The following is a 17,101-nucleotide window of genomic DNA, read 5'->3' on the forward strand; positions in this document are numbered from 1 at the left end:
ACTAGTTCTTCTTGTTGTTCTTCCTCCCTCGCTTTCGGCAAGCACTGTTCTTCTCCACTTTCACTACTCTGTTTGAAGAATGAAGCAACCAACCATTATAGGCCTACAGGTTTATACACTTCAGTTATTGGTTCTTAATCATAAACTAATGGTTTCTTCATTCCCATTCCCATTGCATTTCTAGAGCTGCAACTGCTCAGGGGGCTTGTTGAACTCTTCCTCTAGGGTTTCTGCCTGATTCATTAATTGATAATATCAAAGGCATCAAGGAGAGAAGCGAGTTAAAGTCTTTAGAGGGAAGAAGTTGCATGCAGAATTGCCATATGTTGATCATGAATGCAGCTGGCTTTTTCTTGGCATTAACTATCTTGGCTATTGCATTTTCACCTGCAGGTGATGTTTCAATTCAGGGGTTAAATTTTGCTAATTTCCGTTTTACATGTTTAAATTTTGCATTTTTTTTTTTTATAACACGCCAAGATTTATAATATAATCTTATTTTTACCATAAAATTTGGCAAAATTTTAAGTTTTAAGATCGATTTACATTCTTAAACTTTTCCATCCTTATCAAGGATATGAATACAACATTAACTTACAGGTGCTTTACAGGTGCTTATGATCCACTGGATCCAAATAGTAACATAACGATCAAATGGGATATTGTGTCTTGGACTGCAAATGGATATGTTGCAAGTAATTCCCTTTCATCAAATAGCTCTTGAATTATAATTCGCTTTCCTCATTTTCCTAAAATAGATGTTGAGCTTTTCTGAATTTCATTCCTAGTAGCCTACAAATTAAATTCTCAAAGCTTGACATGATGACAAATTTGGAAAACCTTCAAGTCAGGTAGAGTTTATTTTGATATTGATGAAAATTTCTGATAAATTGTGTTGTATTGATTGGTATGTTCAATATTTTGAGTAAATAATTCAGTCATTTTTAATTAGCTTTATGTCCCTGAAATTAAGTATTCACTAGAAACATTGGTACAATTTACTAAAAATTCCCTGAAAATCTTCATGCTAGAACTTATTTTACTCTTTGTTGAGTCTAATGAGCTTCCCTCTATAGGTGGCCGTGACCATGCACAATTTTCAGTAATAGCGCCATATACCAAGCCCCCCAGGATGGACTTTGGGTTGGCACTGGGCAAAAAAGGAGGTCATCTGGGTTGTGGTTGGTGGCCAGACAATAGAGCAAGGAGATTGCTCCAAATGGAAAGCAGGTGTTCCACATTGTTGCAAGAAGGACCCCACCATTGTTGATCTCTTACCAGGTGTGCCTTACAATCAGCAATTTACTAATTGCTGCAAAGGTGGAGCATTGGCATCTTGGGCTCAGGATCCTCCAAATTCCATCGCATCCTTCCAAGTTAGTGTGGGCAATTCAAGGACCACTAACAAAACTGTCAAATTGCCAAAGAATTTCACTTTGAAGGCTCAAGGACCAGGTAATACTTATGGCCTTGCTAAGATTGTTAAACCCAGCCTGCTCTTTAGTCCAGATCGTCGCAGAACCACTTAAGTTCTCAGTAATACACTATTATAATCCCTCATAATTAATAAATTTGTGAATGTTATGTGTTTCACTTTGAGCTGGCTAAGTCTTATATTTGAATTTCCCTTGTCCTTGTGCAGTGACATGGAATGTAACATGCACATATTCTCAGTTCCTGGCTCAGAAAAGTTCAACATGCTGTGTCTCCTTATCATCATTCTATAATGATACTATAACACCATGCCCTACTTGCGCCTGTGCTTTCCGGAACAACATAACTCAACCTGCTTGTATTGAGTATGATTCTTATTCCCTTGCAAATTCATTCAATTAATTTTAAATTTGCAGATTTGTGAAATATTTTAAAATCTGACTGATAGCAGCCACTTCCTTTTTCTTTCTAGTTCATTACATTCCAAAATATTTTCAACAATACGAACTCATTTCTATCTTTATGGCAGATTGGTAAAATATTTTAAAATCCAATAAATATGTAATTAGGTTATTGTTAATAAGATTTCAAAATATTCTTAAAATCTTCAATCAAATTAAATTCGGCAAAAAAACCCTGATCTTCTACCAAATCTAGATGCATCAGATTCTAAACTGTGCTGTTAATTTGATGCAGTACCGATTCACCAGTTCTTATGTTGCCGAGGAAAAATTCTACCACAAACACCTTGCAGCCACCACTCCTACGGTGCTCCCGTCATATGTGCCTGATCAGAGTACACTGGCATGTGAAGTTGAATTACAAAGAGTACTGGAGAGTGAATATCACAGTGACAAATTTCAATTACAGAATGAACTACACCGACTGGACATTAGTTGCACAGCATCCAAACTTTGATAATGTAACCCAAGTTTTCGGCTTCAACTATAAATCTTTAACTCCATATGGATCAATCAGTAAGTACATATTTCGAAAACATTTACTGTTATTGATTTTACGCACAGTTAATTTAACTATATCTATCAAATCAAATTTTTTGAATATTTTGGAATCTGCAATCAACTATACAGACTTCTGGTTAATTGTGATTAAAATATGAATTGATGCTATTCACCTGAAGCCTAACCTTATTTCAGATTTAGGGATATTTTAGAATTTGATAGAAATGAATGAATTCATCTCATGTCCATCAAATTTCCGAGATCTTCTAAAATCTACAAAACTGTTAATTGTAATTTGTATATGAATACTAATATTGTCAATTAAAACTACCTGTTCTTGATCTGGTTTGATGTCTTCTTGTCCAATCCAGCTGGGACGCAAACCCAAACTTGGTTAGATTTTCTACTTTTCACCTGTCGGGTGACCAATAAATCACTGTTGTTCGGGTTATTTGGAGGGAGGACAGTCAAATATTCAATGCACTCCGCTGGAGTCTCAATGTGCAGATCCTATCATCTTAAATATTTCCGTCATGTAATTCTCTCATATTGGAATTTGAAATAGAGTCGGATCCTGTTAAATTTATTTTGTTGCCCATAAATGTAATATTGGAGGGCAACTCGATTAATGGCAATAATTTATGTCATCCATCATTCAATTTTGATGGATTTCAAATTTTACAAGCGGTCTAGCCAAATCAAAGAAAAACGGAGGAGGTAGTGCACGCTTTAGGGTGTACAGTGATAGTGCTCTACTTCTTCTTGCCAAGTAAATATTGTGATTCTGTTGGTTGGTTAACTTTTTTTTGTTGGTGAGTAGTTAGGCCAGCTAGCCTTTTCACTTGGTGGACTGTGTGGATTACATAGTACTTGGCCTTCTTTCCTTCTATTTTTAATAATTCAAAATGCTATTTAATTTCATTATTTTATCTCAATGGTTCAGTTTACAAGTTTTTGCAAGGCATGAAATAGATATGCTGTGATTTGTGAGTTGCTTTGCACATCAATATTTTATTTCCAAATGACCAGATACGTGTAGATTGATACGTTACATCTACATTAATTAGAGAAATTGGTCCTGATTCGTTTCACAGAGTTCTTGATCCGGATTTAAACAGGAACGCAACAAATTACAGAGATAACCATATACACAAAGATGTAGTGGAAATAATACTTCATTTCATTAATGGAAAATACTGAAAAATACTGAAATATGCTTACAACCAGAAATGGAAAGAAACCAGCTAGGGCGATGGTAGCTTATCTCTGAGAAGAGATGTGGTGGCTACATGCCTCTGAACTATGTTACAATGAGGCTCGAAGGCCTATTTATTGTTGAGAAACAATGAAAAACCCTTAACATTCCAAAACCTAGCCCTAGGAGATGAAACGCCAAACTATGGGCCCCGTTTGGGGGTAAGTTGGTACATCAACTTCCCGGGGTCGTAACTTTGGCATATGATCTCCATTTGACGCGTACAATAGCTCATTAGAAAGATCTATCCGAGCACTATCATTGTTGGAACGGGAAACATCGGTCCATTCCATGGACCCATGTTGCCCCTGGATTCCCAAAAAAACGTCGTTTAGGGCCTCAAAACGGCTCCGAAAGTTCAGGACCCGAAAAACTGCTAAAAATAGTAAGTTGTGCTACAATTAAGGAAACTGAAAATGCTGAGAAAGACAATGGTGGGGGTCCAGGTGGACTTGGCAGGTGGCCACCAATATCCACCTGGATCATTCCTCCCCCCTTAGGAAGCAATGTTCCCCATTGCGTTGAGCTCCTCCATGAGATGAGGAAACTTCTGCTGAACTTGTTCCCTGGTGAGCCACTTTCCCTGCTGAAGGAGTTGGCCTGCTTTGACAACTCGATACAGTTGGATATTCTGTTGGCGAGTGTTCTTGATCTGTGTGTCCATGATCCGATCAGTTGCAGCTTGTTCCATGCAATCTGGATTTAATTATGTGGGTTTGAGCTGTTCTGCAATGTCGGATGTGTCTAGCAATGGTGGAAAGTATGGCCGAAGGCGGTCCACATTGAACACTGGGTGCAGGCCAAGGAATGAGGGAATGCTGAGCTCAAATGCATTGTCTCCCATAGCCTTAGTAATGGTGTAAGGACCATATCGGAGTGGTCTCAATTTCCGATAGGCTCCAGTAAGGCGTTCCTTTTGCAAATGCAACCAGACTTTGTCGCCCGCCTGAAACTTGTGTGGCACCCGGTGTTGATCATGTCGCTGCTTGTACTTGGCATTTGATTTCTCAATAATGTCATGGACCTGCTGGCGAATATGTTGGATGCGCTCAATGAAGCTGGTGGACTTATCTGTTTCGGACTGGACATGAGCTGAATTCATGTGATTAGCTGCAAGGGGCATGGCCAGATCAATGGGGCATAGTGGCTGGAATCCCAAACCCACCTGAAAAGGGCTATGGCCAGTGGAGCTGTGAAGAGCTCGGTTGTAGCTATGCTGAACATAGGGGAGGCTCTCGTCCCATGTGCGTGGATGCTCTGAGTTATACATGCGCAGAATGTGCAGAATCATCCTATTGACAACCTCTGTCTGGCCATCAGTTTGAGGATGGAAGGCTGTGGACTTCGTGAGTTTGGTGTCCAGCATTGACCAGAGACTGGACCAAAATGTGCTGAGAAACCGACTGTCCTGATCTGAGATGATAGATTGTGGGATCCCAAAGTGTACCCACACTCGTTCAAAGAAGAGTTTAGCAGTGGCTTCTGCTGTGATATTCTTCTTGCAGGCCATCATAATGGCCATCTTCGAGAACCTGTCGACGACCACAAAAACACAGTCATTTCCATGCTTAGTGGAAGGAAGGCCTGACATGTAATCCATGGAGATGGATTCCCAAGGTCGACTAGGGGTAGGCAACGGGGTATATAGGCCGTGCTTCTTAATGGTCGGTTTGGCAATGGCATAGGCAGTACATGATCGGATGTACTTCCCAACATCCTGTCGAAGATTCGGCCAATAGAAATAATTTTGCAGTATTGCCACTGTTTTCTCGACCCCGAAATGCCCAGCAACCCGACCATAGTGTGCTTCCCAAATCATCTTGGCACGCTCGCTTGAAGGAACAAAAAGGTGCCCGAGGTGGCATAATAGGGCGTCCTAGAGGTGAAAATCTGCAGCATGCCGACCTCCAAGAGTGTCTGGTATGTGTGGCCGAATTCTGGGTCACTTTTGTAGAGAAGTGGCCAATCAACAGTCTCGTGCCCACAAGAGTTGAGCACAGTGGTTAGCGCCATGATCGGTGGCCCACTGAGGCAATCTGCAACATTATTGGTGCTGCCCTTTTTATACTTGATATTCAAGTGAAACTGTTGCAGGTATGTAGACCACTTCTGATGGCGATCATTCTGCAATTTCCCTTGGGTCTGTATGAACTGCAGAGGTCGGTGGTCTGTGTGGATGATCGTTTCCTTCCCCAAAATGTAATGCTTCCATTGTCGGCAGGCCTGTACAATGGAATACATCTCTTTATCATAAGTGGGGTACTTCCGGACTGTGTCTGAAAGTGTTTCACTGCGATATGGCACTGGATGTCCATGTTGAGTAAGGATTGCCCCATTAGCATAGTCAGAGGCATCTGTCTCGACCTCAAATGGTTGTTGTAAATCTGGTAACGCGAGCACTGGTGCTGTGCAGAGGCGATCCTTCAATTCCCTGAATCCCTTCTGTTGAGATTCAGACCAAAATAATTTTGCTTTCACCCTGCCCTTGGTGACTTGACTCAAGGGCCAAGAAATATGAGAAAACCCCAACACAAACCTGCGGTAGAAGTTGGCAAGACCTAGAAAGTTGCGTAGCTCTGTTAGAGTGGTTGGAGAGGGCCAATCCCGAATGACTTGGATCTTGGCCGGATCGACATGTACCCCATGTTCATCAATGATGTATCCCAGATACTGAACCTGGGTCATGCCAAAAGTGCATTTCTCCAAATTGGCACATAGCTTGTGTTGCCGTAGTGTTTGGAGAACTTGTCAGATGTGGTGGAGGTGCTCTTCCCAACTCTGGCTGAAGATCAGAATATCATCCAAGTATACTACTACAAAGGAGTTGGTGAATGGCCGCAAGATGTCATCCATTAGCCTCATAAAGGTTGCAGGAGCATTCGTCAATCCGAAAGGCATGACCAACCATTCGAAGAGGCCCTCCTTGGATTTGAAGGCAGTCTTCCACACATCGGAGGGTTCGATTGGTACTTGGTGATATCCTGACTTCAGATCGATCTTGATGAAATATTTCGCCCCCTTTAGTTGGTCTAGGAGGTCATCAATCCGCGGGATCGGGTACCTATTACGGACAGTGATCTTGTTCAGCGCCCGATAGTCAATACAGAGTCTCCACGTCCCATCCTTCTTCTGTACCAACACAATCAGACTCCCACAGGGCGATGAACTCCGACGGATATGACCTTTCTGCAGGAGCTCCTGAATCTGCCTCTTGATTTCATCGTTCTCCAGAACGGAGCGCCAATAAATTGGTCCATTGGGTAGCGGCACACCTGGGGTCAGATCGATGGAGTGCTTGACTTGACAGTGCAGAGGAACCCCTGTCGGGGAGGTGAAGATGTCCTCGTACTCCTCCACAACCTTGTCCATCTATAGTTGTCGTGCAAAGGGACCCCGTTTGGAGGCCGCGGCCACCGTCTTCTTCTTTCCTTGAGGGCGTATCATCAGGAAAACAAATTTCCTGGTTTTGGAAATGATCTTACTGCATTGTTTTGCAGTAATCAAAGAAATGGTGGCAGGTGGTGCTACCTCTGGTATCCTGAACAACTTATTTCCCAATGTAATAATAACAACACGGGGCCTTCATTCATACACAGCATGTCGCTTCCACAAGTATGGTTGTGCTAGTAATACATCACAAACTTCAAGGGGAGAAATGTCACACAATACCTCATCCGTGAAGGGCTTGATGTTGTATGGAAGGCGACACTGCTGGCTTACGCGAAGATCTCGTCCTTGGTGAAGCCACCCAATGGTGTATGGTTGTGGATGTGCCGTGGTCGGTAAGCCCAACCGCTTCACGACCTCTGCCGAAATGAGGTTCTTTTGACTCCCGCTATCAACAATGAACTGTATTGGGGAGCCCTTTACCCACATCTGGGAGTGGAAGAGACGCTCCTCCTCCTCTGGATCTTCGGGTTCATTTTTCTGGATTTTTGCGGTAGCAACAGTGGCGCTGGGATCCGCATCAATGATCTGCTTCCCTTTTTCATACCCCTTATTGGGTTCTAACTCAGAGTCAGAACATGCATCTGATTCTGAAACCTTTAGCTCAGCCACCAGTGACTGCTTGGCCCGATACTCACTTGTGTTGTGAGTGGAGCTCTTATGGAACTCGCACCATTTTCCAGTGTCCTTTCTCGGCTTCGCGACGTTATTCTTTGCTTGCGGCTTCGGCTGGTTGTCTTGGGTTGTCCCGCCTTGGCTTTGTCCTTTATTCTGTGGTTTAGGGGCACCTTTCCCCTGCTTTGGATTCGCAGATCCAAAGTCTCGCTTCTTTTGTTTAAACTTCTGCTCGACCTTGACGGCATATCGGTATGCTGCGCCAAGCGAGGGGATGTTTAGGAATTGTATTTCTTCCTGGATGTACTTGTGCAGGCAGCCACGGTATTTGAGTATCAAATGTTGCTCCGAATCCTTGATACCCAACTTTGTGCGAAGGGTATGGAAAAGATTGGTGAACTCCGGCACGTCTTGGTCCCTTCCCTGCCGCAGCGTGGTCCACTTTATGTATTCATCCTCATAGCTTCCGACAGGGTAGTACTGCTCCTTGATGGCATCCCGGAACGAATCCCAAGTGGGTGCGGCTGAAACTAGTGAGCCAGTACTTTCATCCTTCTGCTCGCAGTAGGTTTCCCACCAGTCCTTGATGTGGGGGGCTGCTTTGAGAAGAGCAAAAACAATCCTTTCCCGAATCGAAAATTCATGAACAGAAAAATAACCCTCTAGCAGATTTAACCATTTATCTACGGCATCTGCATCTATCTGACCCTCGAATATGGGGATTTCAAAATTAACTTGTACCTTAAAGGGTGTGGCGTTTCCAGAGTAGCTGCTGGAAGCCGATGCGTTGCTTCTGGGTAGCCGTTGAAGGATCTGGGCAAAGCTGTCCATCATCGCGTTCCGTTATCGCTCGAGGGCTTCTTTGAGCAAGATTTTGATGGGATCTCCTACCCCCTCGTCTTTCTTCTCGTCCGCCATGGGAGGCCGTCGGGATTTGCGAGGCTGGTCTTGCAAAGGTTCAACCAGTTCAAGCCCTAACTCCTTATATCCCGACCTTGTTGGGGACATGCAAAGAAAAACAGAGAAAAAGCAGACCGCTCTGATACCACTGATCCGGATTTAAACAGGAACGCAACAAATTACAGAGATAACCATATACACAAAGATGCAGCGGAAATAATACTTCATTTCATTAATGGAAAATACTGAAAAATACTGAAATATGCTTACAACCAGAAATGGAAAGAAACCAGCTAGGGCGATGGTAGCTTATCTCTGAGAAGAGATGTGGTGGCTACATGCCTCTGAACTGTGTTACAATGAGGCTCGAAGGCCTATTTATTGTTGAGAAACAATGAAAAACCCTTAACATTCCAAAACCTAACCCTAGGAGATGAAACGCCAAACTGTGGGCCCCGTTTGGGGGTAAGTTGGTACATCAACTTCCCGGGGTCGTAACTTTGGCATATGATCTCCGTTTGACGCGCACAATAGCTCATTAGAAAGATCTATCCAAGCACTATCATTGTTTCCCCTGGATTCCCATGGACCCATGTTGCCCCTGGATTCCCAAAAAAATGTCGTTTAGGGCCTCAAAATGGCTTCGGAAGTTCAGGACCCGAAAAACTGCTAAAAATAGTAAGTTGTGCTACAATTAAGGAAACTGAAAACGCTGAGAAAGACAATGGTGGGGGTCCATGTGGACTTGGTAGGTGGCCCCCAATATCCACCTGGATCAGTTCTAACCAACCATATTCATTAATTAGAAGTGTTTAGAGTGGGGTATGTATGTCAGAAGGAATCATAGTAGTTGATAAACATCATGGGATCATAAGCATATCCATGAATGGCTCTTGGTATGCTAGGAGAAAGAAGAATGTTTCATGGAATTTGTTTGCAGATATTTCTATTCATAGTATGCTCATTTCATCTACTCTACCAGATGTTAAATTATTATTCTAAAGCACCTTATGATTGGACTGTACAAGAAACCTGACATTGTTGTATCTATTTTGTGATGCTATATGTTAATCATTAACAATATTTGATTTCATACATCTGATTCCAATGGTTTTCTATTTTTTCAGGTGTTTATTTATTTATTTATTTTTCCAACAGAAAAAATGGATAGGGCATGGGCATGTCAAGATCATGGAATCGAATAGATGGATGGGACTTATAGTGTTTTCAGTAGTAATTATCATCTGCTTCACCTGCCCACCAGCTAGGTAGATTTTTCAATATTTTACTTTTTTGTCTGTGGGTCTATGTTTTCATCCTTTGGGCGACCGATAAATGATTGTTGTTTGGGTTTTCTGAAGGGAGGGAGGGAACTTAAACATTCGATGAATTCCACCTTAGTCTGAATGTGAAGATATCTTAAATATTATCATAAGTAATTCTCTCATCTCAGAAATTGAAACAGAGTATCAATTCACATCTTGTGTCAGTAGGAGGACATGATATATTTATTTTGTTATTAAAGCATGGTTTGAGTTTGATAGGTGGTCAGTTGTGACTTCCCATGCGCCTTCAAAATCTCCAAGGTGGAAAGCATCTTGGAGTGATTCTGCATAAGAGAGGTCCAATTCTTCTCTCCACATCATTCCTGAGACATCTGATAGCTTTTTTTCCTTGAGCTTTATTATGTTATAAAAAATCCCTATTTCTTTCAAGATGAGTTCTTCTCAAGCGAGCATGTTAGAAGATATCTACATGGATCTTTGGACATGGTCTTCAATTCTCTAAATTGGCAATTGGCTCCATGGTATCTTTGCTTCTTCAAGATAGGTTTCTAAGCAAGATGAGCTCTTCATTTCTCAAGGCATGTTGCATTGTGTTTAGAGTAGAAGCTATAAGGAGACACACAATTTAAAGTAAGCTAATTTAGCTGTTCATTAGGAATTACTCAATTATACTCTTTATTTATTTGTATGCTCCAAACCCTACATTCTAGCACTTTCCTCATGAATTCGTAAGTTACATTCCTTGTTTAGTGACTAGTTGATATATTCAAACTATTATTTGTGTATGAAGACTACTATGGAGGGCTCTCGATGTTTCTCGGTGTTGCAGAGTCCCTTCACCTGAAGCATCCGCAATTACAGGGGTATTGTCATTACATCATTCAATTTGATCCTCTATAGTTTACCTCCAGCTGCTCTTCCCACTATAATTTAGCTTCTTATATGCCAATTTACAGGGCATAGGTGACTTCCTTCCCTTAAGCATTTACTAAGCAGCTCTCGTACACCGGCTTTGGAAAATGGTAAGTACACCAGCATAACTCTTTGCTGATAAATGTCTTGGAAAGCATGCAAGACCATAGCAAACATAGATGTAGAAATTGTAAAAGCTCACCGTATTATTGTTTCTTCCCTCATGCATTCAGGATTTGATCACCAAAACAATAAGACCACAATGGCCAACACACAACTTATCTCAAGGCATGCATCGTTGCGTTTAGAGTAGAAGCTATAAGGAGACTCACAATTTAAAGTAAGCTACTTTAGTTGTTCATTAGGAATTACTCAATTATACTCTTTATTTATCTGTATGCTCCAAACCCTGCATTCTAGCACTTGCCTCATGAATTCATAAGTTACATTCTTTGTTTAGTGACTAGTAGATATATTCAAACTATCATTTGTGTATGCAGACTACTATAGAGGGCTCTCGATGTTCTCGGTGTTGCAGAGTCCCTTCACCTAAACCATCCGCAGTTATAGGGGTATTGTCATTACATCATTCAATTTCATCCTCTGTACTTTACCTCCAGATGCTCTTCCCACTATAATTTAGCTTCTTGTATGCCAATTTATAGGGCAGGGGTGACTTCCCTTCAGAATTTACCAAACAGCTCTCGTACACCAGCATAACTTTCGGCTGATAAATGTCTCGGAAAGCATGCAAGGCCATAGAAAACATAGATGTAGAAATTGTAAAAGCTCAATGTATTATTGTTTCTGCATCTAAGAGATGGCTTCAGCACTCCCTCATTGCCACTATGACATGATGTACTTTCTATCCCATTAACTATTACCAAACAGTTCTTGTACACCGGCTTTGGAAAATGGTAAGTATGCCAGCATAACTCTTGGTTGATAAATGTCTTAGAAAGCATGCAAGACCATAGCAAACATGGATGTAGAAATTGTAAAAGCTCACCGTATTATTGTTTCTGCCCTCATGCATTCAGGATTTGATCGCCAAAACAATAAGACCACAATGGCCAACACACAACTTATCTCAAGTCATTCAACGTTGCGTTTAGAGTAGAATCTATAAGGAGACTCACAATTTAAAGTAAGCTACTTTAGTTGTTCATTAGGAATTACTCAATTATACTCTTTATTTGTCTGTATGCTCCAAACCCCGCATTCTAGCACTTCCCTCATGAATTCATAAGTTACATTCTTTGTTTAGTGACTAGTCGATATATTCAAACTATCATTTGTGTATGCAGATATGGAGGGCTCTCGATGTTCTCGGTGTTGCAGAGTCCCTTTGCCTGAAGCATCCACAATTACAGGGGTATTTTCATTACATCATTCAATTTGATCCTCTGTCCTTTACCTCCAGCTACTCTTCCCACTATAATTTAGCTTCTTGTATGCCAATTTATAGGGCACATGTGACTTCCTTCCCTTCAGAGTTTATCAAACAACTCTCGTACACTAGCTTTGGAAAATGGTAAGTATGCCATCATAACTCTTGGCTCATAAATGTCTCGGAAAGCATGCAAGACCATAGAAAACATAGAAGTAGAAATTGTAAAATCTCACTGTATTATTGTTTCTGCCCTCATGCATTCAGGATTTGATCGCCAAAACAATAAGACCACAATAGCCAACACACAACTTATCTCAAGGCATGCAGCATTGCGTTTAGAGTAATAGGTTTTTATTTTTACCGTTTACAGGGGGTTGATATAGGTGCACCCAGTGGGCAATTAGAAAAATGTCCATATTCATTTGAATATTTTCAATATTTGAATGACTATAGGGCTCATAAGAGGGGTCTTCCATGGTAGATAGTCCATGCCATGCTAGAATATGGACTCCTAAAAGGTGTGAACCCTGAGTTTAACCAATAGAAATTCAAAATCATATAATCCAATTCTTATTGGGAATAACATTCTTAACATTCTTTGCAATCACAGCACCTATGAAACCTGGTATCCAAAAACAACATAATAAAACAGAGGAGAAAAAATATGGCTATCCAGATTGATATGAACTAGCTTTTTATTTCGCATCTACAAGGTACCTTAAACTTCTATTTAAAAAAAAAAATCTCACTTACATTGGATGTTTTCTTGATTTGCCTATTTTGTTATCCAATGCTTCTCGTCTCAAATCCATCACTTTTTAGTTTGGTTGGTTCTTTTAGATTAATGCTTCTGCTTCTCTGTTTCAGCTTTAATGCTTCACCTACTACTTCTTTGTCTAGGGTATACCTGTTTGTATTCTTTATTTTTGTTCCTAGTCATTTCTGCATATAGGAGATGGCTTCAGCACTCCCTCATTGCCACTATGACATGATGTACTTTAAATCCCGTTAACTATTTTGGTCATCTTTTTTTTCACATGCTTTGTAATACTAAGTACTTTTCCTGTCTATCAGCGGAAATCATGAAGTTCGATGCGTGAAAAGGAGTATGCTTCTGGATACACTTGCAAAAGAATTGGCTCCAGGAATGATCAGATTAAATGCTAAAGTTGTTTCCATTCAACAGTGTATAGATTCTTCTTTAACTATAGTAAAAATGGGAGATGGAATGCTTATCAAAGCTAAGGTAGCATCTTAAATCCAAATTTCTGACTCCCATTTGAAGTAGTAAAACTTGGGCGTAATTCTAACAAATTACTTGGTAGTTATGCTACAATAAGCCTTCTGAAGCTAATGCAGAATAATTACATATGCTTGGAATGTAATAATGTAACAGAGTGTTGAGCCCCTCTAGAGACATCCTTCTATAGACTTTGATTCTCAAATGATATTTGTGGCATCCCTGTTCTCCTATGTTTTTTACTTGTTTTCTATGGAATGGAGATGAGAACAGGAATGCCACAAATATCATTTGATGCATCTCCAGTTTTGTGGGAACGGCTCATTGGATGTCGATGTACAAGAAGGGACCATTCTTAGGATATTCCTAGCAAGAAAGGCACTAGTCTGCCATTCCTGAAATTTGATTCTATGTTGGAGTCGTTGGTGAAATTCATTTTCTTGCCAATTCTTGTTGGAAGATAGATTCATTAACCTTTGGCCCATTACAATGACAACCTGCAAATACAATTAAAGCATTGGATAAAGATGCACCCTTCATACTACAACAAACCTTTCATAGGTTGTTTGAGACAAATAAAATGCAAGCTGAGTTGAGTTCACTGTTATATATCCATAAATAGAAGTTCCTCCTCAACTGTACATTGTATATATTGTAACCACTCACATAATGATGGCATGATCTGGTGAGAAGCCTTCATTAACTGAATTACATTATGTTATATGGAATTGTCTTGATTTACCATCGAGTACTCACATGACTATTTAAGGTTAAAAAATTAGTAAACTGCATTCAAATGCATGCTAGTCACATTATTTTCTACTGGACAATTATATTGCAAATAAGTGGGAATTGTGCCACTGGACAGTTGTTCAACTTATGAATAATTACAGGTAACCAAAAAAATTGGTTTCTCTGGTAGAGAACTATTTAGCAGAAAATGAAAATAGATTGCTAGTCTTTGCTTTCAGCTAGGACTAACATCCTTTGATTTTTCTTCGATCTTCAAGACAAACTATTTCCACTGTTAAAACTTAAATAGATATAAGGTAGAGGGTAGGCAATATTTAACTGGCCAGAGGCCAAGACTACTTTATGTGACCAAAAGTATAATCATGAACAACTATAGCTTGTATTGAAACACATGCATATAGGTAATGAAGCACATAAAGTTCCATTGTAAGTTGCACATGTACATAATCAAAATGTTTGCTAATAAATAATTTAAGAATCAATACACATTTTAGCCTAGGAGACCATGACCATATACAACGATGAGAATAGAAAAATTATTTCCCAACTTAATATTCAACCTCAGTTTGATTTTCTTGTTTATAATCTAGGAAACCATGGTAAGAAGGCCTATAGATCCAGAGGAAGAGCTCAGAATGATGGCTAAGGAAGTTTTTGGTTATGTGGACAATGTTATGAATAGTCTTGCTACAAATTTTCCCAAAGTAAGACATCCATGTGGATGAGCACACAATACAACCATACAGAATCTCAGTGTTTATTGAATCCATGATACTTGAATTGATGATTTGATGATTTGCAGGCTGTGGTGCTTCGTCAAGTTGAGAAAGCCAAGGATGAAATGCTGACCCAACTTTATAGCTCAGTCAGGTAAGGTTTAATGACAAAATTTGGTTAAGGTACGCTAATAATTAGTTTGATTATTTTCCCATTTCTGTAGTTTTCCAGACTGATTTTGATTTTCACTTGAAATCAGGTCTGTTGGGACTTTACAAAAGTAGTGTTTTTTGTCATCCTCTACAGGTGTAGTAGACACCTGTTGATTGGAGCACTGTACATTTGTGCTTTTTGGGTGCCTTTTCAACTTTTTTTTAAAAAGGTCCTACATGGATTTAAACTTGGATTGATCCCAAGAGAACTTTTGACTTATCAATTCTATTTTCCCGTGTTAATATGTATGTAATGTGTGCTCAGTAGCAACACATTTTAACCTCAATATCAATGAAAATGGAGCAACTATGAGCCCTTTTTGGTTCTTTTTTATCAACACTCTGTTTTACTCGTTTATGTCTCTTTATTTTGAATTTTAATTTAATTTAATTTTGAATTTATAGACAGACTATGTTATTGGTTTTTTTGATCAATACTGGTTTTCTTTTCCTGCTTCTGTTGGCATTTTCCTCGTTGAATTGGCGAGGGTTCTGTATTTTTCCACTTATATTTATTTGAATTTTAATTTAGTTTAATTTTGAATTTATAAACGGACTGTGTTATTGGTTGTTTTGATCAATACTGGTTTTCTTTTCCTATTTATGTTGGCATTTTCCTAATCGAATTGGTGAGGATTCCATGCTTTTCCACTTCTATTTATTTGTTTCCTTCTTATTTACTGATTGGGATTTTGTTTGTTGCAGTATTCATGGGCACTGTGAAGTTATCATGTTTGATGTTACTACACGATTGACTTACAAGAATGTCCCAACGTGGCACAGAGATCTTTGCAGATATCTCTTTTGTAGAGGGGTTGGATCTCTAAGTAGAAATGAAGGTTCCTTAATTGTGTGGTGGCACAACTGCCTAAACCGATTAGCTAAATATCTTTGTGAATTTCAGGGTGTGTGAGAACATTCCTATTGTTCTTTGTGGAAACAAGGTTGATGTGAAGAATAGGCAAGTGAAAGCTAAGCAATTTACTTTTCATAGAAAGAAGAATTTTCAGTACTATGAGATATCTGCAAAAAGTCACTACAACTTTGAGAAGCCATCCCTGTACTTGGCACGGAAGCTCTCAGGGTGAGCCTTTAATCTAGTTTTTGATGCTCCCTAATATGAATGTTATATTAAAAAATTTGCATTCATTCTATAATGGTTTATTTTTATAGCGATACAAACCTTCATTTTGTGGAGTCGCCTGCTCTTGCTCCTCCTGAGGTTCAAATAGACCTTGCAACCCAGCAGTAGTAAGTAGAATGTTATTTTCTTATTATCTTTTGTTAACCTTTTTTTGAAATAATTTGTTCCATTTCTAAAAGATTGAAACTTTGGCTTACAATCTTTTATGTTGTCAGGTATGAGGCACAACTTGTAGCAGCTGCGGCCCAACCCCTTCCAGATGATGATGATGATGCTTTTGAATAGCTTTGTTAAGATGTTTTTTCATATTTAGGGATTGTCGGATTCAATTAGTTTTGTATCATTGGAGTTTGCTCTTGAGTTCTGACATTTAATTCTGATTTGTGTTTGGGGCTTAGAATAGCATTATCACATCTCTCTATATGTGATTTGGGTACTGTGTAGATGTTTTCATCGGTGGAGTTGGCTAAGCTATCTTAGTTCAACTCCATTACAGAGATATTTTTATATGCTAAGGCAGTTTTTTCCGTTATATACTCTTGCACATTTTGCACAAGAACTTTTTGTACTCTTCAAATATTTCAAGAATGCTCAAGTGCATTTCGTTGCATACTGTTGGGGGAAATGCTAGTTGCGATGATTGTTGCTTGTAATATATTATGGCTTGTTAAAACATTCTCTGAAAATTCTAGCTATGTCTGAGGATTTATTTTAACTCTGAAATTGGTTTACATAGTTGATAATTGTGGCTATCAAGCCTGCCTGGGTATTCTTGTGGGTATGTTGTCTGTCGAACACATAAAGGTATCGTCATTTCATTAATTGGGCTCT

The 17,101-nt window shown here is 39.6% G+C and overlaps 2 pseudogenes; both read left to right on the plus strand.

The window, feature by feature from the left end:
* The first annotated feature begins 1,076 nt into the window (after positions 1–1,076).
* Positions 1,077–2,554, plus strand: LOC149188359 (protein COBRA pseudogene; annotated as a pseudogene).
* Positions 2,555–14,793: 12,239 nt separating this feature from the next.
* On the plus strand, positions 14,794–16,555 carry LOC149188360 (GTP-binding nuclear protein Ran1B-like; annotated as a pseudogene).
* The last annotated feature ends 546 nt before the right edge of the window (positions 16,556–17,101 follow it).

The sequence above is a fragment of the Pinus tabuliformis genome, chromosome 3_1, assembly GCF_031772625.1.
Source record: "Pinus tabuliformis cultivar Carrire ecotype Pingquan chromosome 3_1, CPIR1, whole genome shotgun sequence".
Classification (NCBI taxonomy): domain Eukaryota; kingdom Viridiplantae; phylum Streptophyta; class Pinopsida; order Pinales; family Pinaceae; genus Pinus; species Pinus tabuliformis.